A 26,540-nucleotide genomic window follows, 5' to 3' on the forward strand; every position below is an offset into this window, starting at 1 on the left:
CCAATGTTTATAGCAGCAATGGCCACAGTCGCCAAACTGTGGAAAGAAGCAAGAGGCCCTTCAACAGACAAATGGATAAGGAAGATGTGGTCCATATACACTATGGAGTATTATGCCTCCCTCAGAAAGGATGAATACCCAACTTTTGTATCAACATGGACGGGACTGGAAGAGATTATGCTGAGTGAGATAAGTCAAGCAGAGAGAGTCAAATATCATATGGTTTCACTTGTTTGTGGAATATAACAAATAACATGGAGGTTATAGGGAGATGGAGAGGAGAAGGGAGTTGAGGGAAATTGGAAGGGGAGATGAACCATGAGAGACTATGGACTCTGAAAAACAACCTGAGGTTTTGAAGGGGCGGGGTTGGGAGGTTGAGGGAACCAGGTGGTGGGTATAAGGAGGGCACATATTGCATGGAGCACTGGGTGTGTTGCAAAAACAATGAATTCTGTTACGCTGAAAAGAAATAAAAATAAATTAAAAAAAGAACATTACCAATTCACTTCTCCATACACACACACACACACACACACACACATATTTCTTAGAAAATTGATGACATTTATTCATATGCATTGACTGTGGTTTAGGTTCAGGTTTGTCTTTGAGATATGTGTTCATTTTGTATTTTTATGATCAAATTCCCTTTCAGTTCATTATGGAGCAATTCTTTGGACACAGTGATAGTATCATTTAAATAACAGAATTTGCATCATAAATTATTATGGAAATAATTCTTATTGTGTTTCCTAGTCATTTTCAAGGGGTTCAGTGTTCAAGGGAACCTCAGTGTTTTTAGAGTAAGTTTACTCAAAATGATTTTATTCAAGAATCTCACTTTGAATGACTGGTCAACCTTGATGATTTTTATAGTAGTTGCATGCTTCAAAAGGAGTTGATGGATGAAACTTTCCATGATATTTCATGTTTTAGCTCCAGGTTGGGAATTTTCTAAGATGGTCATTGACACTTCAGGATCATGATATAAATTTTATTTTGCACTGAAATGAAGGCGAAATTATCAATGTATTTTTTAATGTGTTCATTTATTATATTTCTTTTGAAAAATTTTACCAAAGTATTTCCTATGATCTTCATTTTATGTGTGCAAAATATAATTCTAGTTATTTTGTGGTTTTATATTTTATGGTATTCAATTTACAGCAATAATTTCGAACAACTTCTTTCATGGAATTAAATTAAGTAAATTAAGTAATTAAGAAAATATTTTTGTTATATGAAATTGGAAAAAAAACCTTGGAAATGTCTAGGAAACACAATGAGAATTTGAAACTACTGCAGGTAGAAAAGAATGTATATACATATAGAAACAGACCTATACATACCATGTTTTAATGGGAGTTTCTTAACTATCACCTGCTTTATAACTGGAGAATGGCCACAGCTGCATCATGGTTAATCATCACTACAATTATAACTAGAACATGTTTTTTGATTCTTATAACATTACAATTTTTTCTGTAGTATTTTGTTGCATCCTCCTCCTGCCCTATTTAAGAGTAAAATAATGTATAAGAGCATTAACAGTTTGGCAATTTGTATGTCAATATAACCCTAAACTGAGGTGTCCTCACTGATAAACTCAGGGTCACTCCTTCTAGACCTGGCAAAATTGTTCAGTCTTCCATAATAGTGTGGTTAATCCAGAATTCTCAAATGGAAAGGAATACAACAAAAATGGGCAGGAGGCCCAGGGAAGTGGTTTGCATGAAAGAATTATGTCAATTTGGACTATGCATGTTGGAGTATCCTGGTAGGGAGAGAAAATCACCTCTTTTAGATAAATCCAAATAAGCACAAAAATCAGAACATTATATATATATCATTTATTTGGAAGATTCAGATTAATGTAGATGAAGGGTAGGGTGGTTCAGCTAACTTATTTTGTTACTATCCTTATTATGAGAAGAGAAATAGAATAAACACTAAGAAAAAGTAACCCTCAGACAATTGGAGTCTCCTGGTCAGTGGGATAAGCAACCCACATTCCTTTTCCAGGGCAAACCTACTTTATTGTTGCAGAAATGAAATATGTGATACCAGAATGAATCTCTTCACACAGAATGTATCAAAATTCAACCCCCAAAACATGCAGATTAAATCTTCCTTCAAGAGGTGATCTACAAAATAAACCCTCTCCACAGGCGAGTCCTGATATGAGGTGATTACTTCACATACTAAAACAGTTGTGTTTTCATGCTGACTTTTAGAAATCTCCCCATTTGTAACATTTTCTATACTCAGTGAATTGATTTTTTTTTTTTTTGAGGGTCTTTTCACACCGTGCTGATTGTATCCACGCCTGGAACTGCCTCATTCATTTTTATACGGCAGCATGTGGCAAATTTTAGAGCCTCTGGATATACTTTTCATTGGATAAAAGACTAAAGTATAAAAGGGAATAATAATAAGAAAAATAATAGTAGATGCTACCAATAATGCAAAAATCCCACAACTTTTAAGCAGTTATTTAAATCTTAAAATAATATGTATTCCTTGTCACACTTACTACAATACTTACAAAATTCAGAAATCTCAACATGGTGTAAAAAGAAACTAAAGAACATGTGTACTCTTTTCACATATAAACACCAAATTTCAGGTTATATTTTAAAAATAATGTTATATGCCATATTGATCTCTAAATGCATTCATCTTTATAAAAATCAAGCACCCCACTTTTTTCTTTGGATCATCTATACAGTGGACTTGTGAGGAAACAAACCAGAACATGGAAAATATTAAAGAACCACAATAACTACTCTTGATGTTTGGTTTGGATAATTAAGTCTTAAAAACAAAATATGTCTCCTAATCTTGAATAATTCTTTCGTAGCTAGTCTGCCAGCTCAGCCTTCACTTTGTTCCTGCAGGCCTCAGGCAAACAATCTGTGTCCGCTTTTCTCCTCAGCCCACAACACCCACTGCTCCCACCTGGCCTCCTGTTTCGCTGGAGCCTGCAGCAGACCAGAATCCGTGTCCTCGGCTTGTCTATGTTTTATTAATTCGTAAAGATAACAAAGAGACCGTTTTAGTTTCAACCAGTTTACTATTAATTCTAGAGAGGAGAGAGGGGAAAGAAGCAAAAATAAACCAGGTTAAAATATAAGAGATACTAAAAGGGAGATTTTAAAGGGCCCTAACATCTAACAAAACTCTCACTGTTTCTTTCTATAGCCTCTAGCCCCTGCCTCACTTTTATAGACAGTGTCCTGAAGGTTTCAAATATTTCTTGAGGTCACTCTATTATAAAAGGTTGCAAAGTCTTTCTCCCTCTTCGGTATCGTGCAGGCCGAATTCTAAAGCTCTGCCTCTCCCCCACAAGATGGCTTTGCTTTGCCGTTGTTATTCGAGAACTCATCTAGGTACTGTCCCCAAGGGAAGGAACTTTGCAGATGGAATTATGGCTAAGAGTCAGCTGACAACAAAATGGGGAGATTATTTTTCAATAATCTGGGTGGACCTACTATGGTCACAAGTGCCTTTATAAAGCAGACAGGAGGGCAGAGGAGTCAGCTCCAGAAGCAGCTCTGGAAGTTAGGAGAGATGACACAGGGAAGGAAGCTGCCATTGGGGAAGGGGAGCAAATGGGGAAGCTTGGAAAGGAACAGCATGCTGCCTTTTGAAGCACACATCAGTGGAGGGTAGAAACCTCAGTCCTGTAACAGCACAGCAATCTGGTCACCACCCTGAACGAGCCTGGGGACAGATCCTCTCCAGCATCTCATGACGCGAGTAAAGCCAGTTGCTACCTTGATTCTGGCTCGTGAAACCCACAGCAGAGAAACCAGTTACACCAACTCAGAAGTCTGCCTACAGAATGAGGAGACAATGCATTTGTGTTGTTTGAAGCCTCTAAGTTTGCTGTAAATTTTTAATGGCAGCAGGGGAAATCAAATACAAGTCCCAAAGTTCTACATTTAATTTCCTATAAGCTACGTGAGCCCCTTGGCCATGCATTCTTAAGTATTAGACACACACACACAGTGAACTAGAAACATTTAATTTAGAATTTGTAGGTTTACATATAATTGTTCATTTATTCAACAAGATAGGAGGTTGCTGGCAGATGGCACAGACTCATTTCAAGACAACAGATGTACATTTTTAATACTCATTTTTTATCTTATTTTTAATTAGAAAGTGACACTTCAAACTGAAATTGCTAGAAACCCCTATTAAGTCAAGGAGGAAAAGAAACAAAGCAATGGCAAATTTGTTGGAAAACAACAATTAACTCAGTACAACATGATTTTTGGGTGTGTGTGTGTGTGTGTGTGTGTGTGTAAATGGTAAAGGAAGAAATTAAAAGAGAAAGACCAGATTCTAAAGGCCTTTTATCCAACCACTGAAGCATAGACTGTGCCTATCAGTGGACATTCCATAGGAAGCAGGAGAAATCCTGGTGTCTTGGTGGTGGAGCATTCAGTCCTGTGGGGAACTTCAAGTTCAATCACATTGTCACTCCAATCTGTGCAGTCTAGGCAAGGCCTTGGCAACCAGTTCCAGGCATTTTACTTTTCTCCAATAAACAATAAGAAGCTATTGCACAATTCAACTTCCTATCTTAAGATTTTGTGTTTGGAAGAAAAGTGGAATGATCAGATTATGTTTTGGAAAAATCACTCTGATGACTGTAGGGTAAAATGACTGGGGGACAGTGAGTCCAATGACAGGAAGACTGCCAAATTTCTCATGGTAAATGAGTAAGAGATGAGACAAAAATTAAAAATAAAACTCAATGAGAATTAAAAGAAGGGGTGAGTTCAGCAAATATTCCAGGGAAATGTAATAATGGATTTAGAAAATTATTGGATGTGGAAGAAAAGAGAATATAGGTTGATGATCAGGCATGCTCTTGAACAAGTTCTTCCATCAACTGAGATATATAAGAGAATCTATATAAATATTAAAATTAAACATGACATCTTTTAATTGAAATTCCTACGGATCATGAAAATACCAAAGTTAGTCAGATGTCATAAGCCAAACAATGATGCCCCAAAAACACATGTGTCCTAAACCCCAATGAAAGTTAATTTATGCAGCAAAAATGATTTGGGGGATGGAATTATGTTAAAGGTCTTAGGATGGGGAGATAATCCCAGATTATTTGCGTCATCTTAATATGATCACAAGGGTCCTTGTGAGAAAGATGCAGGTGATCAGGGTGAGACATGTAACAACCAAAGCAGAAGGTTGGTGAGATGGGAAGGAGCCATGAGTGAAAGAATGCAGACAGCTTCTAAAAGTTGTTCCAGAAGGACTAGCTCTGTCAACACCCTGACTTTAGCCCAGTGAGACTGATTTTGGACCTCTATCCTCTAAAAATATAAGGTAATAAATTGTAAACCACTAAGTTTGTGGTAACTTCTTGTGAGAGCAATGGGAAATGAATACAGCAGATGTATACATATGTGTGACCATGAGCATAGAACTAAGAGACAGGAGTGGTTCATATCTCAATCTCCTGTACCCCAGCAGCAAATCTCCATCACAAGTGTGGTAATGTACTTCATGGTACGAATTTATGTTCTACCAAAAACCTTTGATTTATAAGCACTAAGTCTTCTTTCAGGCCCCTTCTCCCCATGACACCCTTCTCCCTAAACAAACATACTAACAAACAAAAACAGAAGTTACTTGAAGTCAGCAGCTTTTTGTGTTATTCCATAAAATCTAAATTCTTTAAAGAGATTATGCTAAGATGGTGTACAGAAATGGGGGGATACCGCGCAGAGCAGAAGATAGAGAGTCTCAAGGACAGCAGATAGGAGACGGTGGGTTCCAACAGCTATGGAAAGCGTCCAAGAATGTTGGAAGCATTCACAAAGCTCTCTGAAGCATCCTGACGAAGGAACAACAGCCCACAGGGAAAGGCTATGTGGTATATCTCTGGAGAGGCTAGTGTGCCAGAATTTTGAGACTTGGCAGTTTCCCGACCATTGCATAGAGCATAAACAGGAGTTTTCAAGGATCCATGCGGGCTGGAGAAATAAAGGGGGCACTTACAATGGGCTAGGGACTTGAGACTCCTCTTTTTAAAAATATATATGTATATTTTAAAATATATACTTTAAGATTTTATCTATTTGATGGGGAGAGAGTGAGTAAGTGGAAGAGAGAGAGACAAAACATGGGGGAGGGCAGAAGGAGAAGTAGAGAGACATAGACCACCTGCTGAGAAGGGAGCCTGACATGGGCCTCCATCCCAGGGCTCCAGAATCATGGCCTGAGTGAAGGCAGACACTTAACTGACTGAGCCACCCAGGAGCCCTGAGATGCTCCCCAGCCCCTTTTTTTCTTTTCTGGAAAACATAAACTTTCCAAACTTTATGCAAATAGAGGAAGAGTATAGGAATGATGACAGGAATGGTAAAGATTACATATTCCTGCCAGCTATTTGGAATAGGGACTAAAAACAGGGTTTAAGGCTAATTTTAAAATATTGAAATTATAATAACTCTTGCATGTCTTTTCTTGTGAAATAAGGTTGTCTGAATATGGAACAGAAAATAATATAATAATTCAGAAATTATTAAAATTAATAGATTTCAGCAGGTTGATGGACATAGGGTGACTGCATAAATCCATTGAATTTCTACATACTAGCAATATAGTATCTTATTTAAACAATTGATTATAAAATTATTTTACAAATTCTAAAATATACAAAGGCAAAAAAGCATTGGGGATATGAGGTATTGAGGTTTACAGTGAATAATTTATTTTTAGAGAGATACAGAATTCATTAAAGACATGAGATCAATGTAGATGTAATATTGGTGTATAAAAAAATTCAGTCTCTTAAAAAAGATAACCATTCTCTCCAAATTGATCTGCTAACATAGAGTAATGTCAATAAAAATTCCAAAATTGGTCTTCATGGAACTTGGAATATATAAGGAAATACAAAAAGCCAATAAGGGCCAAAATGTATTTCTGTGAATATTATCTACATGAGGTAATTTTCTGTACAGATATAATGATTAACTGTAAAGCTACAAAATAATATAGATTGAAATGAGGATACTTAATTAGTGCAATGAAATAGAATAGACAGCAAATAGACCCAAACATATATAAACACTTTTTTATGGCAGTGGCGGTTTATCACTGAGAGACTATGGATTAATCAACCAATGTTCACTAGGTGATTGATTTATCCAATTGGGAAAAGAAATGAAAAGGCAAGTCCCACTTCACATCACACACACATTTAAACACAAAATGACCCAAGACAGGTTAATCATTTAAATATAAGGACAACATTATCATTTTTTAGAAGATTTTATTTATTTATTTGACAGACGGAGATCACAAGCAGGCAGAGAGGCAGGAAGAGAGAGAGAGAGGGAAGCAGTCTCCCTGCTGAGCAGAGAGCCCGATGTGGGGCTCGATCCCAGGACCCTGAGATCATGACCTGAGCAGAAAGCAGAGGCTTAACCCACTGAGCCACCCAGGTGCCCCAAATATATATATATATATATATATATATATTTTTTTTTTTTTTAATTTAAGAGCATATGTATATTTCCTTAGCATAAAGAAACATTTCTTAAGTAGAACACAAAAGTGAAACTATAAGGAAAAGACAAATAAATGCGGCTTCATTAGTATGAAGAACTTCTGCTTCTCAATCAAAATCCCAGCAAGTTATTTTGTGGATACTGACAAACTGATTCGCAAGTTCATATGGAGGGGAAGAAGACCGAGAATAGCCAACACAATATTGAAAGAGGAATTTAACAAAGTAGGAGGACTGACGTTATTTGACTTTAAGACTTACTATGAAGCTGCAGTAATCAGGACAGTGTGATACTAGAAAATAGAAAGTCGACAGATAGAACAGAAAAGAGAACCCAGAAAGACAGCACTATAAATATAGTCAGCTGATGAATTAATGGGATGATTGTGACATGTCAATGTAAGTTCATCCTTGGTAAAAAATGTCCCTTTCTGGTGGTGATAATGGGGGAGGAGGCTATGTGTGCCTGGGATCTTGGAATATATGTGAAATCTCTGTCTTGTTCTCTGAATTTTGTTGTAAACCTAAAATCGCCTTTAAAAATGAACTCTAAAAAAATCTTATGTTAAGAAAGTTTAACAGTTCAACTAAAAGTTAGATAACAATAATTGTGACATGCATAAATTAAAAAATAAAAAATAATCTGGAATACATTAGCAATTGTAACAAAGCAAGAAGAGAAACAAACGTCAGTAAAAACATGCAGAAGATAATGCATCACACACAGAAAATTTGAAAGATAATAAATGCATTAAAATATGTTCTAATCATCCCTAAGAAGAACAACTTAAATATAGCAAAAATTAAATTCAGAAAACTAATATATTGCTCGTGGAAATATTTATTGAAAAATAATTAACCATTTTTGATGATACATTTTTAATTCTATTGTGCATAGTCTTCATATTTAATGAGTCTTACAAGTGATTCAGTGTTATTTAGAAAACTTTTCTTCATTTCTTCATGATACATAAAATAATGATGCAGCTTATAATCAATGGCATCTTAAGATTTGAATAAAATATGGCAATATATTTGAAGATATATAAATTGTACATTATAGAATTTCTGCTTCCAGTTTCATATCCATTTTTGCACATGTCATTTTTACTTAACTACATTAGTCATATCCAAAAATGTAAGCAGAATATGATAAATACCATCATGACATGGAAGTGAAAAAAACAAACAAACCTACCTTTCAAGAATGACAGACAACTGATGTTAAAAAAGTGATGAATGTTATCCCTCCATTGTAGTAAAGCATTTTTTTCCTTCTATGTTTTCATGACATTAATCAATAAATCACTTATATTTAATCTAGTAGAGACAGTTATGAAACAGGTGCCCAACCTGGCAAAGTGTTATACCTATAGACACTCTTAGCGAATGACTTTCAATCAAGCAAGGATATAATAAATATTTTATAGGACATAAAACACAGATAGTTAAACATTAAAAAATGTATTTCCATCAGATTGGAAAGTAAACTAGAATACTAAATATAAAGAAGGGTAGAGAGAATTCAGGTGAATTCTTTTACGCCTATAAAATTTTGTTCTTTTTTTTAAATTTAAAAATAATGGATAAATGGTGGTTTTCATAACTGTTCTGTAAGGACTCTGAACACAGCAAAGTTACGTTATGAGGGGGCCACTGAAGGGGAAGATGGGTTTTTTCAACTACAGTGGTGCTTTTGATTTTGTATTTTTCTCACTGGAAAATGTGAGTTATGTATATTGGGATAAACATCCCAGCATTTATCTAAGAGCTTTTATAAAATGTTAAGATAAAAAAGAAACTTTTTCTTTACATTTTCCATTAAGTGGATTTTTATGAGGATTCTTTCTGTTGCAAAAGGCGGAGAAACGCAATGAAACTTGGCTGGAGCAAATGGAGAATTCACTGTCTCTGTTGATGATGTTCAGAAATGTGGCCAACTTCCAAAGCAGCCTGTTCTAGGAGCTCAAATGGTGGATCAGGAACCTGTGCAAATCCTGCCTCAGCACCACTCTCCTCTTGGTGCTGGCTGGCAACTTACCGGGACTTTTTCATCATGGCCCCGAGATGACTGTGTCCATTCCAGATCTAAGACCCCTTTAGCGTCTCATTCAAAGGACAAAAGCAACTTCAGAAGTGTCAGAATACTTCACAATTAAGAAGAAATCAGCATAGGCCTGACTTTTACTTATGATTCAGACTGATGTTCTTATGAATCTCTCCCTGAATTCGGATAATGTGATTATCCAAAAAGCCCAAGACAAGTCGGGGCTCATTCAAAGAAGAGGAGGCTGTATGTTTCCCCCCAAAAGCTGAACAGTTGCTATCTGAACAGTTGCACAGTTTAGGGGGGTCAAATGCAAAATGAAATTGCAGGGTTCTTTTTTTTTTTTTAATGATTTTTTATTTATTTATTTGACAGAGAGAGACATCACAAGTAGGCAGAGAGGCAGGCAGAGAGGGAGGGAATGGGGCTTGATCCCAGGACCCTGGGACCATGATCTGAGCCAAAGGCAGAGGCTTAACCCACTGAGCCACCCAGGCACCCCAAAATTGCAGGGTTCTGTTTTAAAAAATATTAAGGATTTCAAGACAGCAACAAGAGAGCATAAACCAAGCATGGTGCCCTTCTAAGCACAAAGCCCTGTGCTACGGCACTGGCCATGTGCCAGGAAACCCCCATCTGCTGCATATTGTTTAACCAGAAGAAGGGTAAATAGATTCTTGGTGGAAGAAAATAACATGTGTCCAATACAGAAACTGAATTCAAGCTTGGACTCGCCCTTCACAGTTTTAATTCCAATTAATGTTTTTGAGCTTTGAAAAAGTCTGACACTTGTAAAAAGGAATTTTAATAATAGAAAATGTGTAACACATTCTTTTCTTTCATAAACTTTATGTTTTTATGTCTCTGTATTTTAACTTCCATATTTTTGGGGATGTATTCCCATTCGTCCTTCATTTTCACGTGTATATACTATTACCTCCTCTTCTCAAAGAAGCAGAAAAATACTGCCCCCTTAATACATATTTTCCTGCTTGTTTCCCCTCTGCCTTCATTTCGTACTTTCCAATCCTTAATTATTCTTATCGCCTCTCTTTCCCCAAAGCACTCCACATGTTCCTCATTTTTGTCACCTATAAAATTCTTTCCCAGTGATAGGTTTCAGTTTTAATTATGTCTGAATCTAACCATAATGTACGAAGTATGGAGCTCAGTGCCTTTCACCTAGTAGGGTCCAGTCAATATTTGATGAGTGAATGAATATCATTATTTTCTTACTCACTGTTATGCTTCTTTACATTCTTGGCTCTGTTTGAATCCCCCTGTTTAATTAGATAATATATAACAGAGCACCAGCATAATCCTAGGTACTAGTTAGTTCTCAATACAAAATATAACGTGATTTAAATTTGTATGATTGTATCATTTACTTAAATGTACATAAGCATACTGGGCATAATGTTTTATCTTAAATAAAACTTGTTTCTATAAACATAGTCATATTCTATAATTTTCTAAACTCAGAATTCATCTACAAATTGTATTGTTTCCTAAGTTGTGTGTGTGTGTGTGTGTGTGTGATTTGCCTTGTGTTATCTTAATTATGTCCCAAACGCCATTATATTTTAAGAAAGCATTATACAAACATGAAAAAGACTGGCTTGTTGGATGACTTTATAATTGTTTCATATACCAGGTTGTCATGACTAATTAATCACTTTTATACCTTAAAATGAACACCAAGTTAATGACACCTCATATTCTTAAACAAAATGATATTAACACAACATTATTTTCTGGTTAAAGACCTTACTGGAGTACAAATATGTTTGCATACTTTATCTGTAATTGCAAGTGTCACTGTGGTAAGAAAGCTATTAACATTATGCAGTGAGCATTTAAAGAAATATTCATAGTCAAAGAGATAGTATTAGGCAGATAATTTAATTATTAGTTTGATTGCTTTTTAATCTGACTCATCAGCCTTCTGCTTCAGTGCTTATCGTAATTTGCATTCTTGTGGTGAAATCTAAGTAAAATGACCAAAAACCTCAATATATTTTCTAAGCTGTAAGTCTAACAACATTAAAAAAAAAAAAAGTAGCCAAGTTTAGATTTTATGTTAACTGGATGAAGCTTTGCCTTAAAAATATATTATTTTATAATTGGGATCACTTTGTATGTCTACACATGTAAAAAAAAAAAAGGAAAGAAAAGAAAAAGTAAAAAACCACCTCATACTGCTCAGTTTTTGTTTACTATCATTAGGAACCTAATCCATGGGGCGCCCGGGGTGGCTCAGTGGGTTAAAGCCTCTGCTTTCACCTCAGGTCATTATCCCAGGGTCCTGGGACACCTCAGGTCATGATCCTTGGGTCCTGGGATCAAGCTGGCATCGGGCTCTCTGTTCAGCGGGGTGTCTGCTTCCTGTTTCCCTTCCTCTCTTTCTGACTACCTCTCTGCCTACTTGTGATCTCTGTCAAATAAACAAATAAAATCTTAAAAAAAAAAAAACTAATCCGTAATATTTTCAAGAAATTGAATTGTACTAACTACTTAGTATGAAAAAAACCCTCTATATGTTAATTTACTCTGTTCTATTAATGTTTATTATATGTTTATCTATACCTACATCTACCTATCTGTTACATATATATGTTCATCTACTTGCAGTAAGAAGAATTAATGACATTATATACACAGATCTACAAATACATACACAGAAAGAGATCAAAGAACATGTTTTCAGAACATTTCCTGCAGTGAGACTCTGTAATCATGAAACCACTGATTGTATCCATATGATCTAAGTTCAACTGCAGACAGGTTAATTTTATAAGTTTTCCTTAAGGGCTTAAATGTTGGGACTATAGGTAAGTCAATAACATGACAATGCACTTGATGAAAAGCTGAAACATATTTGGCTGTTCCCAAGGCTACACATACTTTATATTGTGTTGGAAAATGTTTGTATTACAAAGTGATCTTTATGTTCATACTTTAGAACAAGAAAGATTGTAAGCAACTTGAAGAAACTGACAAAATGTCTGTGGAAGGAAAGAGGATTTGGCAACCCAAATTATTCAGAACTTGTCTTGAACATTGATTTAATTCAAGTCTGTAATCACACAATAATAATCAAATGAAGAATTAAGGAATTATTTAGTCTGTTATACCAATCTGGATACTCTAGGACAAAAATCCTTCTTGATTTTCAATAGCCTGAGAGGATTTCAGACATCTGTATTTTTCATATAATTGCCTTACTGCTTTCTTTTCATCTTTCCTTAATATTCAAAGCTGAACTTATCTTGCATCACAATTTGTCCTTCAAATGTATGTAACAAAGTGCTCTGACATGGAATAAGTGGTAAAATTAATATTTTTAAAAATAATTCATGAGAGTATCATAGAAAAGCAAAGGGATTTACACAAATGTTCCTTTTGGAATGATAGGGAAACAGACGTCTCCTTTTCTGCTGGTGATAGAAAAATATTTTCCCATGAAACCTACTTTATTTAGAATTTTAATTGATCAGTGGAAGATCAGTAACTATTGCCTCATGCAAATTCAGCAAATATAATGTGGATGCGTGTGTTTGTGTTTTTAATTGGGAACGTTCCTACATCCCAGTAACATAACTGCAAAACACTATGTATGGGTATATGTATGTAGTACATTTTAAAGAACCATTTTGTTTCTTTACGGAACTGGCAGATTCTAAGAAAACCAGTTAAATATAGTATACTTGTTACGGTAATTGCGTTACATAAAACGGACAAATTAAGATGTTATAAATGTGATATGCCATCTGTTTCTGTTTTTGTTCTATTCGTCACATGCATCTGTTCTTATTCAGCTATAAGGAAGCACTTTGTCTTAATTTACACATCAAAATATTGCAAAAATATCAATTTTGTACACATAAAAACTTGTTTTCCTGAAATGAATACTAAAATCAAGGAGTAACAAATATTCAAATTAATATTCTATCTTTAAAATGAAATTTAAAAATTATATAGATGACTAGGTAAGAGAGATCCAAATCACTCAACTAAGTACAGTTTGCTCCAAATTACTTAAAATTATATAGGCATCATTTGTATCATTCATTCTGGACAACAGCAAAAACTGATCTTAGAAAGTTGAACTAAAAAAGTTTTCTCATATTTGATTGTGTTTGTATCATGAAGAATATAAATGTGTTTTCTAATAATGATATTTATATACACACAAACATATATATGCTATTATTTCAAAGTTTATCTTAAGTGATCATCACCCTAATGCTTAATTTGGACTTAAAATCATCTGATACAACATTCATATTCTGAAAACTAACAGAATCAAATGAATCTACCTGCATTTCAAGTGAATAAAATAGTGGCACAGAACAAAAAAGGAACATTAATTCAAATAGGTTTTGATTATAGTATTATGCTGACTACATACTTTCAGGGTAAAGATAAATACAATCACAAATAAATCTTAAAATCTAATTTGGAGTTTTGCTGTTTCTAGTGGTATTCGTTTAGCAATATTGTAACTTTATAAGTATTTTATCAGTAACAAATGAATAAATGTTTGATATAGTTAAGAGATCGGGTTCTAACACTGTAGAGAGATCGAGATGGAAGGAAGAACCCTGTACTATTGAGTTAGCATGTAGAGGTATGAAAAGAAACTCACACATGTATATACATACACAAATATATTTTTTAGTTATTTCTGCATCAGTGAATACAATAACTCTAAGTCTTGGTTTCGAAATACCTCATTAAGCAAAACCAGTGTTGCCTGGAGTAATGGTTGATTCTAGCACTGGGGTAGGGTCAGTCTCAGATGACCCTGGAACTTCCTGTGTTCAAAAAATAAGGAAATGACTAAAAAAAACTGAGATAATAAAAAAAGACACAGAGTACAGGTTGAGGTGAATTTCACTGGCGAATTTGTAACAATTGAGAGCATTAAAATGGACATTAACTACAGTATAATACATTGAATAAAATTAGACTGATTTCACAATGGCACTTCATACCTATGTAACAGAAAATGTTAATTAATAAATACTGAAAGAATGACAAAGTTGGAAAAGTCAAAATTCATAACAATCATTTTAAAACTCAGGTAGGCACTGTTAATAAGTGTAAAACTATGAGTGAAAATTAATAGATTGCAGGATAATTTCATAGTCGACATTATTTAAAAATAATGAATTAAAAAAAAACAACTAAAGACCATATTAACTAAATGCAATGGATGATGCTAGGAAAATTCAACAAGTGGTTTTATTGAAAACTACCTTAAAACTCTGCAAAGAAATAATAAGGGAATGATCATAAGATTTGTATTTCTTGAAACTAGGAGACATTGAAAATTATAGAAAAAAATCTAATGAAAGAACAGTGAGTAATTTGTAGATCAGGGAACTCAAAACTACAGATCCACAGAAAGGAAGAACAGAGAAGTCAGGCAGTTCAGTTTGACTATGTCATTAATTTCCAGGAATTGGATGCACCAGCTACCACAGCAGGTGGAAGAGAGGCAGAATGGGGAAATAACCACCGTTTCTTTATAACCACCATTTCTTTAAGTCATTCTTAAAGCAGGGAGCCCAGTGAGGGGCTTGACCCCAGGACCCCTGGACCATGACCTGACCAGAAGGCAAATGCTTAACCAGACAAAGCTACCCAGGTGCCCTCTTTAAGTCTTTCAGTGACCTCTGGATATGCAGCATTACCCAACCGGATCCCTGAAAGTTGTTTTTAAGCAAGAATGTTCTGAGATTAGAAACCCAAGGCGCTGATGTAGGGGGTAAAATGCCAGTCTACATTTGGGGGATTAAGAGGATGTCCTCATACAAATGTTGAAGCTTCTGGGTCCTTTCTTTGCTTCACATCTCAAAGTCTCCCTCCCAAGTTGGTGACTAGAGGACTCCACAAATACCCGAGAATTCGCAGACAAAAGCTGACTGACCACTTTACTATCCTAGAGGAAAGTCAGTCTCTTTTTCTTTCCTATTTTGTAATCATTTAGGCTATAAGTTTATTTTTTTTCCAATTTATTTATTTTCAGAAAAACAGTATTCATTATTTTTTCACCACACCCAGTGCTCCATGCAAGCTGTGCCCTCTATAATACCCATCACCTGGTACCCCCAACCTCCCACCCCCCCCGCCACTTCAAACCCCTCAGATTGTTTTTTCAGAGTCCATAGTCTCTCATGGTTCATCTCCCCTTCCAATTTACCCAAAAGCACATATCCTCCCCAATGTCCATAACCCTACCCCCCCTTCTCCCAACCCCCCTCCCCCCAGCAACCCACAGTTTGTTTCGTGAGATTAAGAGTCACTTATGGTTTGTCTCCCTCCCTATCCCATCTTGTTTCATGGATTCTTCTCCTACCCACTTAAGCCCCCATGTTGCATCACCACTTCCTCATATCAGGGAGATCATATGAAAAATATGGAACGCTTCACGAATTTGCGTGTCATCCTTGCGCAGGGGCCATGCTAATCTTCTCTGTATCGTTCCAATTTTAGTATATGTGCTGCCGAAGCGAGCACTAGGCTATAAGTTTATAAAACGTATTAATCGCAAGAAAACAGCACTTTGCTCCATTTTGTCTATAGTTTTTATTTCATTATTCATTTCTCCTTTTATCATTAATTATCCTGTTTCTTCTGCTTACTTTATGTTTTGTTTGTGCTTATTTATGCCATATCTTAAGGTGGAAGCTGAAGTCATGATTTGAGAACATTCTCTTTTTAAGATATGAATATTTAGTATCATAGAAATCTACCTAAGTGTTGTTTAGAGGCATTCCACAAATTCTAATCTATTATATTTTCATTTTCATCCAATTCATAATACTTTTTGATCCATTTTTTAATTTGCTCTTTAACTGGGTTATATACGTATATGTTATTTAGTTTCCAACAGTTCAAGATTTCTCCAGATTTCTTCTGGTTGTTAATTTCTAATCTGATTCTTTCATGGTTAGAAAACACTGGACTCAGCTCAAAATCTTTTAAATTTATTGACACTTGTTTTTGTCCCTAAATATATTTTATCTTAATAAATGTCGCATTTACACTTCAAGAAGAATGCACATTTGGCTGCTATTGGAGGGGAGCATTCTAGTGCCAATCCATTCACGTAGATTGACAGTGTTTTTAAAATCTTCTTTATCTTTTCTGTCTACTTTCTCTATTAATTAATTAAGAAGGGGTACTGGATCTCTTGACTATAAAGTAGATTCATCTCTTTCCCTTTGAAGCTCAATCAATTTTTGTTTCATGCATTTTGTAGATCTATTATTAATGAAGTAAATAAATTATAATGGATGTGTCTTTTGATGAATTGACTCTTTTATCATTATAGAATAACCCTTGATCCTTAATAATGTTCTTTGTACTTAAATCTACTTAATTGATGTTAGTATAGGCATTCTAACTTTCTTTTAACTTCTGATAGGAAGATCTACTTTTTTCATTATTTTTAAAAATCTTGTATTTGTATTTAAAGTGCAATTCTTATAGGTAGCATATAGTTGGGTCAAGGCATTTTTAATGGCAATGGTTAAAACATTTACATTTAATGTGATTATTGATAGAGTTAGGTTTCAGTCTTTCATTTGCCACTTGTTTTCCATTTGTCCTATCAATCTTTTGTCTCTGTATTCTATTGATAGTTTAGAATGAGCTAGAGAATATGTCTTTAATTTATCACAGTTTACCTTAAAATGATGTTATATAAATTCACATGTATAAAAACCTTACAGTAATATACTTCCACTTTTCCTCTCCTGAACTTGTTGCTATTGTCCTGTATTTCATGTATACACATATTTTAGAGATTTATTTATTTATTTGAGAGAGAGAGATAGTAAATGGAGAGAGAAGCCGAGGGAGAGAATTTTCAAGCCGACTCCTCAATGAGCACAGAACTCAATGCAAGGCCTGATCTCATGACCCATGAGATCATGACCTGAGCTGAAACCAAAAATCAGATGCTTAACCAACTGAGCCACCCTGATACCCTAAATGTATACATATATTTTAAATGCATAATATATTGCACTTGTTTAAACAATTAGATTTTAAAACAATATATAACAAGAAAATGATCTTTTAAAATTACAGTTTGGTTACAATTTCTTGTGCTTTCTTTAACATTTCATATAGTGAAGATTTGATGATGATGAAGTCTTTTACCTGTTGTCTGAAAATGACTATTTAACTTGAAAAATACATGTAGTGAGTATAGAACACTAGCTTAGCAGATTGTTTTATTTCAATAACTTAATGATTTTGTTTCACTCTCTTCTCCGTTGCATTATTGTTGATGAGAACTTTGCTGTCATCCTTGCTTTTATTTCTCTGAAGATAACACATCCTTCTTTGTTATGGTTTAAGATTTCTGTTTCTGTGTTAGAAAAAAAATATTGCTTATGGTGTGTTGTGGTATTGTTTACTTCAAGCTTCTTGTGTTTTGGATTTGTTAAGCTTCTCAGATATATTGTTTAATAGTTTTTATCAAATTTTGAAAAAATTCAGACATTACTATTTTGCTTTTTTCAATTTTTTAAAAAAGATTGTATTTATTGATTTGAAAAAGTGAGAGAGGCATGAGAGGAGGGAGGGTTAAAGGGAGAAGCAGACTCCCCACGAAGTGGGGAACCCAATGCAGGGTTCAATTCCTGGACTCTGGAATCATGACCTGAGTTGAAGGCAGATGCTTAACTGATTAACCCACTGAACCAAATAGTTGCCCCCAGATATTAATTAATTTGTTTTCTATATCTTCCTTCTCATTGTCCTTTGAAGTCACTCCAGTTTTATGTATTAAATCAATTGGAATTTTTTCTCAGAGCTCATCTTTGCTCTTAATATTTTTATAAATTCCACTTTATTTGTGTATTTACTATTTCAAGTTTATGACCCTTTCTTTCTTCAATGTTTAACCTATTAGTCTAATCCAATATATATATTTTTAATCTCAAACATTATATTTTTCATCTCTAGAAGCTTGATTTATTAGCTTTGCGCAGTGGCAGTATCGTAGCCAATGAGGTTTATCCGAGGCGCGATTATTGCTAATAGAAGCTTGATTTATTATTTTTTTTTCTTCCATGTGCCTACTTAGTTTTTTGAACATACGGAATACAGGCATAACAATGTTTTAAGGGGCACCTGGGTGACTCAGTGGGTTAAAGCCTCTGCCTTCGGCTTGGGTCATGATCCCAGGATTCTGGGATCAAGCCCCACATCGGTCTCTCTGCTCAGCAGGGAGCCCACTTCCCCCTTTCTCTGTGCCTGCCTCTCTGCCTACTTGTGATCTTTGTCTGTCAAATAAATAAATAAATCTTTGGGAAAAAACAAACAAACAATGTTTTAATGTCATTTTCTGCTAGTTTTAGTTCTATATCTATGTGATTTTTGTGTAAATTTCTATTAATTGAGTCTCAACTTCATTATGTGTTATGTTGCCTGCTTCTCTGTATGCTTGGTTATTTTTGATACGTTACCAGACTTTGTAAAGTTTAGCTTTTGTGCACTGGGTAATTGAATATTCCTGTAAATCATCTTCAGCATTATTTTACGAAACAGTTAATTTACTTAGGAAAATTTTGACCCATTTGAATCTTGCTTGTACATTCTGCTTGTAGGATCTAGAACAGTATTCAAGTGAAACATTAGTTATTCACTTCTGAGGTCAAGTCATCCTTAGTTCTATTTATTGCCCCAGAAATGAGAAATTTTCTCCAATTGGTTGTGGCAATTTATATTATTCCTGGCCCTGTATGAGTTTTAGATAGTTCCTTTCCTTCCCAAGTAGTTTTCACATACACATGCATTAATCAGTAAGTACCGTTCTTTCTTTTCCCTCCCCTCTCCTCTTAATTCCTGGCTCCTTCCTCTCCCCTCTTCTCTACCTCTACCATTTCTCCTCCTCTTTCCTTTATACGTTCTTTATTGCTCCTCTTCTCTGTCTCTCCTTTTCCTCCTCTTTTCCCTCTTCTTCCTTCTCTCTCTCCATTCTCCTTCTATTTCCATTCCCTTCTTTTCTCTTTCCCTTCTCCTACTTTACTCTAAAAATACAAGTTCATAATTTAATAGGTTTTTGACAGATTAATGCTTATAATCCTTGTGCTAAGTATTCTACTACATATGAGGGAGATCTGTTAAAGCAATGTGATGAATACCTGCCCTCACAGAGCTGAGAAACTGCCAGAGAATGGTGTCTTCCTTATACCCACAGGAACAGGTAGGAAACCAAGATTTATTGTGTTAATCAATCCACCTTAATACATTAAATTTTAAAATTAAAAATTCAAAATAAACTTGAAATATGTTCTTTGATTTTCTAATAATAATAGTTTCATTTAACATTCAGCCTATTTGTCTTCAGAAATAAGTCTTAAGAACTAGTCTTAAAAAAAGAAAAAAAAGAACTAGTCTTAACAAGGTAAGTGATCTTAAAAAAAAAAAAAAGCAGAGGTGGGGGACACCTGGGTGGCTCAGTTGGTGAAGTGGTCAACTTGATTTCAGCTCAGGTCATAATCTCAGGGTCATGAAATCAAGCCCTGCTTTTGGCTCAGCACTCAGCAGGGAATCAACTCGAGATTCTATTCTCTCTTTCCCTCTTCCCTGCCCACCCATGCATGTGTGTGCCATTGAGTGCCCTCTCTCTCTAAAATAAATAAATAAATCTTTTTAAAAATCTTTTAAAAGTTCTGTACTATAGAATATGCTCTCTTCCTCTCTCTCTCTCTCTTTCTCTCTCTCTCTCTGTATGTGTGTGAAAGAAAGAAAGAAAGAAAGACCGACCAAAATAGAGGCAGAAAATAATCATCTACATACCAATAAATAGTACTGGTATTCAAGCAGGCACCTGGCAGTTTCCCTCAAGCAAAAGAAAATCAAAAGGTTTCCCATACCAATCTAACTTGTACAGAAAAATACAGAAAAGCCCCCTCGCCCCAGCCCACACACAGTCACAAAACACAAATCCTCTGAAGTTGCATTGTAGCCTCCTAAGACATTAAAAATCCTTGCAGTTCACAAAGTTTTAGTTGTGTATCATTCTGTGAGGGTTTTCTGCCTTATACCAGTGATTGTGGAAATGTCAGGGGACTCCTGTTCAACAGTAAATAAGCAATACCTACAATGATAACAGTTCCATTTATCTAGCTCCTAAATAGCCCTTAAATTTAACTTCATATTGGCTTCCACGGCCCCAGCTCAATCTTTTATTTCTCACCTAGAAAACTGTAATATCTTCCTAACATGGAACTTCAATTCCACCTTATCATCTCTGTGGTATTGGCACAAAGATTTTGTGTTGTTTGTTTTAAAACTTTTATCTTCTTATAGAAATATAGTAGATTTTTGAAAAGTAGTTTATGTGGAGTTCAAATCCAGACTTTATACTATCTGCAAAAATGAACGTTATTTACCTGTTTAAAACTTATTCTCATCTGTAAATGGAGATTAATAGGAACTCCCTTGTGTAATTTTTGTGAGGGATATATTTGACTTGCATGTCAAGTGCTTCTCACATGGCACAGAATCTAGGAAATCCTCAATGAATGTTAATTTTGTGATGTTGTTGCTGCCTATAGCATATAATTTGGCAACTTAAGAAAACTAATAATGAAAGTAGTAGTAAATAATACTTACCAATCCATTAATCCTTTATAGAAATTTTGTTTTCTGGTCAGTGCCTGTAAATGATGCACTGATTAGAGTTAATTCTTGGGCCTGCAGATTGGATTGTTATTCTCTTATTTGAAATAATACTGTTTTTAAGAATAAATTTGCAGGCCCATTTTGATCAAGTCATCAATTTTTAACCAAATCTTATACGTGCTAATAGGTTAAAGTGAGGGTTGATATCTGATACTCCTCTCCCTCTCCTCCCCCAAATCTCTCTTCTCTTCTGCATTGCTTTCTAGCTAGTCTTTCACATCTTCTTTCCCAGATGAAATTGAGGATAGTTGACATATTTGAAATATTTAATTTCTTCCTCCAAAAACATAGTGTATATCTTATTTTATTCAAGACTCTTTTTTTAGTTTCCAGGACATTTTTAAGCTCATGTTATTTGGGTCTTGCATAGTTTTCTTTAGGCCTACAGCTAATTTTTGTACAGTGGTGTTATTATGAAACAAGTGATTTCATCATTAAAGACTCTAAATTTGTATTTCAATCTTCTAACTACAGACTGTACGTTCTCCAGGTGATTCTGTTTAATATTTTGGTAAGCATCCATATCTGCAAATTTCACCACTTTTGCTGCTTTCATTTTTTATAATTTCTAATACTGAGAAAATGTTTGTGGTCATTAAATATTTAGAGTAAGTGAATTCCAAAAATTATATTGAATTCTATTCTTGAATGTTAGTGGTAAACAGTTTGTGTAGTAAAATCCAGGTTCAAACTAATCTTTGCTTATAAATTTGAAGTTGTTAATCTATTAACTTTTAAAGAATAATGATATCAAAATATTCTTATTCATGCAAAAATAATCTGTTTATGTCTTCTTTGAAATATTTTAATAAAATCTCCACATATTTTGTGTTTTTCTAGATACATGGGTAAGAGTATAAGGGTTCTCTTACTCATTCTTAGAAATTATAATAAGACCTTTCTTTTTAAAATGGCCTTTTTATAGAAAATTGATAAGAGAATAGTCACCTGCCTTCGACCAGAAATTTTGCTGGATTTTGCATCTAGAATATTCTTCTACTTTTCTTGAACAAACATTCCATACAAGGTGAAGTTGGAGCTCCTAAAAAACAAAACCTAAACAAATCCCAAAGAATTGAATTGAAATTTTTGGAAAACTTTTTTGTTATCTGCTTATAAATCTTTTTTATCTGTGGCAGAATCCTGCTTGAGAATTTTTTTTTTTTAATGACATACTCTCTGAAGGGAATATTGTAGTGAATGCAGCCTTACATTCTTCATTTACTTTATTGGAAGTTTATATTATACACCGAGATCAATTTAATGATTCTGAGTGACCAAAATGATCTTTGTTTGTTCACAATGGTATCTAAACTAATTGTCTAAAACCTGTTTTCAGAGACCCTACTCTGCTTTCAGATTTCTCTACATCAATACATGGAAATGTTTCACTCTAGCTATAACTGCATCACAACTCTGGCATAAAGCTCCTATTCCTCAACTCAAATGTTTCCATAACTTTCTTTTTCCTTGCTTCTCCTCTATTGCTTCTATAGACTATTTTACATACAGCAGCTTAAATGATTAAAATGTAAAACAAAGTATAATGCTCCTCTGTAACAAATTTCTTTTTTAAAAATATTTTATTTATTTATTTGACAGAAATCACAAGTAGGCAGAGAGAGAGGAGGAAGCAGGTTCCCCGCTTAGCAGAGAGCCCGATGCAGGGCTCGATCCCAGGACCCTGGGATCATGACCTGAGCCAAAGGCAGAGGCTTTAACCCACTGAGCCACCCAGGCACCCCTGTAACAAATTTCTTAATAGAGCTTTCCAGTTAAGAGTTTTATTCATAGTGGTTTTTTTTCCATGATCTGTGAGGCTCTGATATATAATCTTCACCAACACCATCAACCCCACATACACACACACACAAACATCACATACACACAAACATCACACACACACATGCACACACACACCCACACACCACACACAACACACACTACTTTTCTTACCTTTATCTTCTACTATTTCTCCTCCAAACCTTATACTCTAGCTTGTCTGGCATCTGTGATATGCCTAAAACATACCCATTACACTCTTGCCACAAGACCTTTGCACACCTATTCCCTCTCATTAGAAATACATTCTCCAGATATCTTTACTTCAGGTGCTCCTTTCCTTCATGTTTCTGTTCAAATGTCTATGTCGTAGAGGTATCTTCCACATAAAATAATAGTCAGGGATACCAGTGTGGTTCAGTTGGTTAAGCATCTGTCTTTAGCTCAGGTCATGATCCCCGGGGCCAGAGATCAAGCTCCATGTCAGCCCCATGCTGAACAAGGAGCCTACTTCTTCCTCTGCCTGCTCCTCCCTCCGCCTGCCACTCCCCCTGCTGGTGTTCTCTTTCTCTGACAAATAAATAAATGAAGTCTTAAATCAAATACCCCAACTACTTTCCCCTTATTATCCATGTAATATCTATTACAGAAAGAAAAATAAATAGGTATTGGATGGATAAATTAAGTATATACAAACTGTTGAAATAATTCTAAAATTTAATTGACTTCTGTAAAATAAAAACTGGTTTCTTTTTTTTTTTTAAGATTTTATTTATTTATTTGACAGAGAGGGAGAGTTCATAAGCAGGCAGAGAGGCAGGCAGAGAGAGAGGAGGAAGCAGGCTCTCCACTGAGCAAAAAGCCCAATGCGGGGCTTGATCCCAGGACCCTGGGATCATGACCTGAGCCAACAGCAGAGACTTTAACCTACTGAGCCACCCAGGTTTCTTAACATCACAGTGAAACTGCAGAGTCAGGAGTGTTAGGTAGAGAGTTAACTGCCTCTTTCTCCTTACAGTCCAATAAGAGGGCCTCTGTTTATCTAATGAAGAAGCCTGTGGATAAAATTCAATAGATCAATGAAACTAAATGGGAAAAATTATTACATTTTTTAAAAAATTTCAACAACCTCTAAAGTTTAACATTTTCTTCAATTATGAATGTAAGCAACATAGTGGAGTAGTATTAGTAGTGCCTGTAATTTTGTCACCAATACAAATCATAATAATTTCCTATTATATTGTGGTCATGGTCATTACAAGGTAATTATAAATGTTTTTAAGCTCTTAACTTCTGAAAAATCATGGTACTTATTAAACTTACCACTGAATCACATGTGATTACAACAATATCTACGTGACTCCCCCACTTTTGAAACAAAACTGTGTTTGGGAATGTTGTGTGGCTTTCTTTCCATTTGAGTCTTTCCCAATTTTTGAAGTAAGATTTCTCCAGCATATGCTAATATCTGAGCCTATTGCCACTGTTGATTCAAGTATTTACCTAATTCAATATTTAATATTCCCTTCATCCTTCTAAATATGAATGTTAAGAGTGTGTGAATTTCTTGGGTGTGGCGTGGAGACTGACATATCAATGCCCAGAGTTCATGATGTCATCTTATGTAGAACTAATAAAATGATCTATATCACCAATTTGATCTGCCCACTCCTGAATCCATGTAAAAATGGTTGTACATTCCCTTCATCAGAAAGTAGAAAAGGCTCAACTTGGTATGCAGAAAACTTTTTTCACTCACCTCTGCTCATACAATGTAACTTTTCTGTTTGTTATATTATCTTGCAGCAAAGATGAAAATATTAATAATAATAAAGATAACCCTTTATTGAGGTTAATATACTTTGTTCCATGTACTAAGTTAAGTGTTTTATATAAATTATCTCATCTAATTCCCATAACAACATAATGGGGGTACATACTGTTATTATCTCCAAATCATAAGTAAGAAAACTGAAGGTTATGAGATTAAGTAAATTAATCAAGGTCACACAAGGATGATATATGAAATTTAGGATTTGGACCCACATTGGTTGACTTCAGAGCCAAAGATCTTTATCTAGTACATGACAGTAACACCTGTGAGTCCCTATGCATCCCCACAATGCTCTTGGGCAATCCTAATTCTGCATTTACCACATTGTATTCATAGAATTACAAGCCTGCATGCATAATATGAAAAGAAGCTTACTTGTTTCTTTACAGCAGTATCTGGTGCCTTTCTATGCTCTGATTTTCATATCTTAAATACCTAAAATTAAAAATAATTCTATAATTTAGTAGGAAAAATAATTTATCAAGCTTATGTTCTTTCAAGTTTGAATTAAAAGAAGGGACAGAGCTCTGATTCTTAAAGAAAATAAAATGAAGCTATACTAAAGGTTTAGATACATTTCCAGCTGCATTTTTAGAAGCTTGCATTTTAAATTAGAACAAAGGGAAAAATCAAGCTGTAACAACAAAATTGTTTTGCCCCCAAAGATCACCTCTCCCTCAAGGTTTCCCTAAAGCTATTTCTTATTTTAAGTAGACTTCTAGCTTTGCTACTGCTGCTTCTCAGGGGAACAAAGATGCAACATCCTGATAAATTTAACATTTCTTATACTGAGAATGTCTCCCAAGAGACACGACCACTTGCAGCATTGGATACAGAATCTTGGTAAACATGTTGTGAAAGCAACTCTTACAGGAAACCAAAAGCAGCAACATAAGCCGCTTCCCTCTCCCCTGAAGCCAATATTTGACTTCCAGAAGTCATCCTTTTAAGAGTTTCAGAGGATTCACCTGTCTATATAGATCAGTTTGTAAATTTTAAATAAGACATTAATGATAAAACTTTTGATAGCTTTTATTTACTTTTTTCAATACTTATTAGTATCCAATCCTATTAGAACAATCTATGAAGCATTTACAAATGCAGTTACCCATTATGCCCAACTTCTGAAACAGAAAGACTCTCCGGGTGGGTCTTCAGAGACCATCTATAATAAATAGTAAAACTCTTAAAATTCCAGGTTCAGAAGGATCTTAATTCACTTCTGTGGCAATCTGATGGAAAAATGCAGAAGCAGACTGTGGGGTATTAGAGCAGGATGTAGAGCCCAGCTGTGTCTCCACAGCATGGAATTACTGTGGTGAATCAACACGGCTCAAGAACAGGATTTTAAGTGGTCAGAAACAATTATGACTGCAAACTCAGCATTTATTCATCAATCAGGCAATCACGGAGAGCCATCAAGCTCATAGGCAGCATGTATAAAGTCAGAATACCAGCAGACATGTTTACAATGAGATATAAGCCAGTCAAGTTGGTATTCTCTTGTATAAATAGCAGGAGATACATATGTAAAGGTCAGTAATAATCATAGCAGCTATTTATTAATTTAAGTGGCAAACTACTACCTCAGAGGCTAGATGCTCCAACCC

At 34.9% G+C, this 26,540-nt stretch overlaps 1 non-coding gene and 1 pseudogene across 1 annotated transcript; one reads left to right on the forward strand and one right to left on the reverse strand.

The window, feature by feature from the left end:
- Positions 1 to 16,020: 16,020 nt before the first annotated feature.
- LOC122908024 lies at positions 16,021 to 16,127 on the reverse strand. The gene has a single exon (XR_006384828.1). It is a non-coding gene; the product is annotated as a U6 spliceosomal RNA (small nuclear RNA).
- A 2,474-nt stretch (positions 16,128 to 18,601) lies between these two features.
- LOC122907975 lies at positions 18,602 to 18,762 on the forward strand (annotated as a pseudogene).
- Positions 18,763 to 26,540: the final 7,778 nt, after the last annotated feature.

Source organism: Neovison vison, chromosome 5, assembly GCF_020171115.1.
Source record: "Neovison vison isolate M4711 chromosome 5, ASM_NN_V1, whole genome shotgun sequence".
Lineage (NCBI taxonomy): Eukaryota > Metazoa > Chordata > Mammalia > Carnivora > Mustelidae > Neogale > Neogale vison.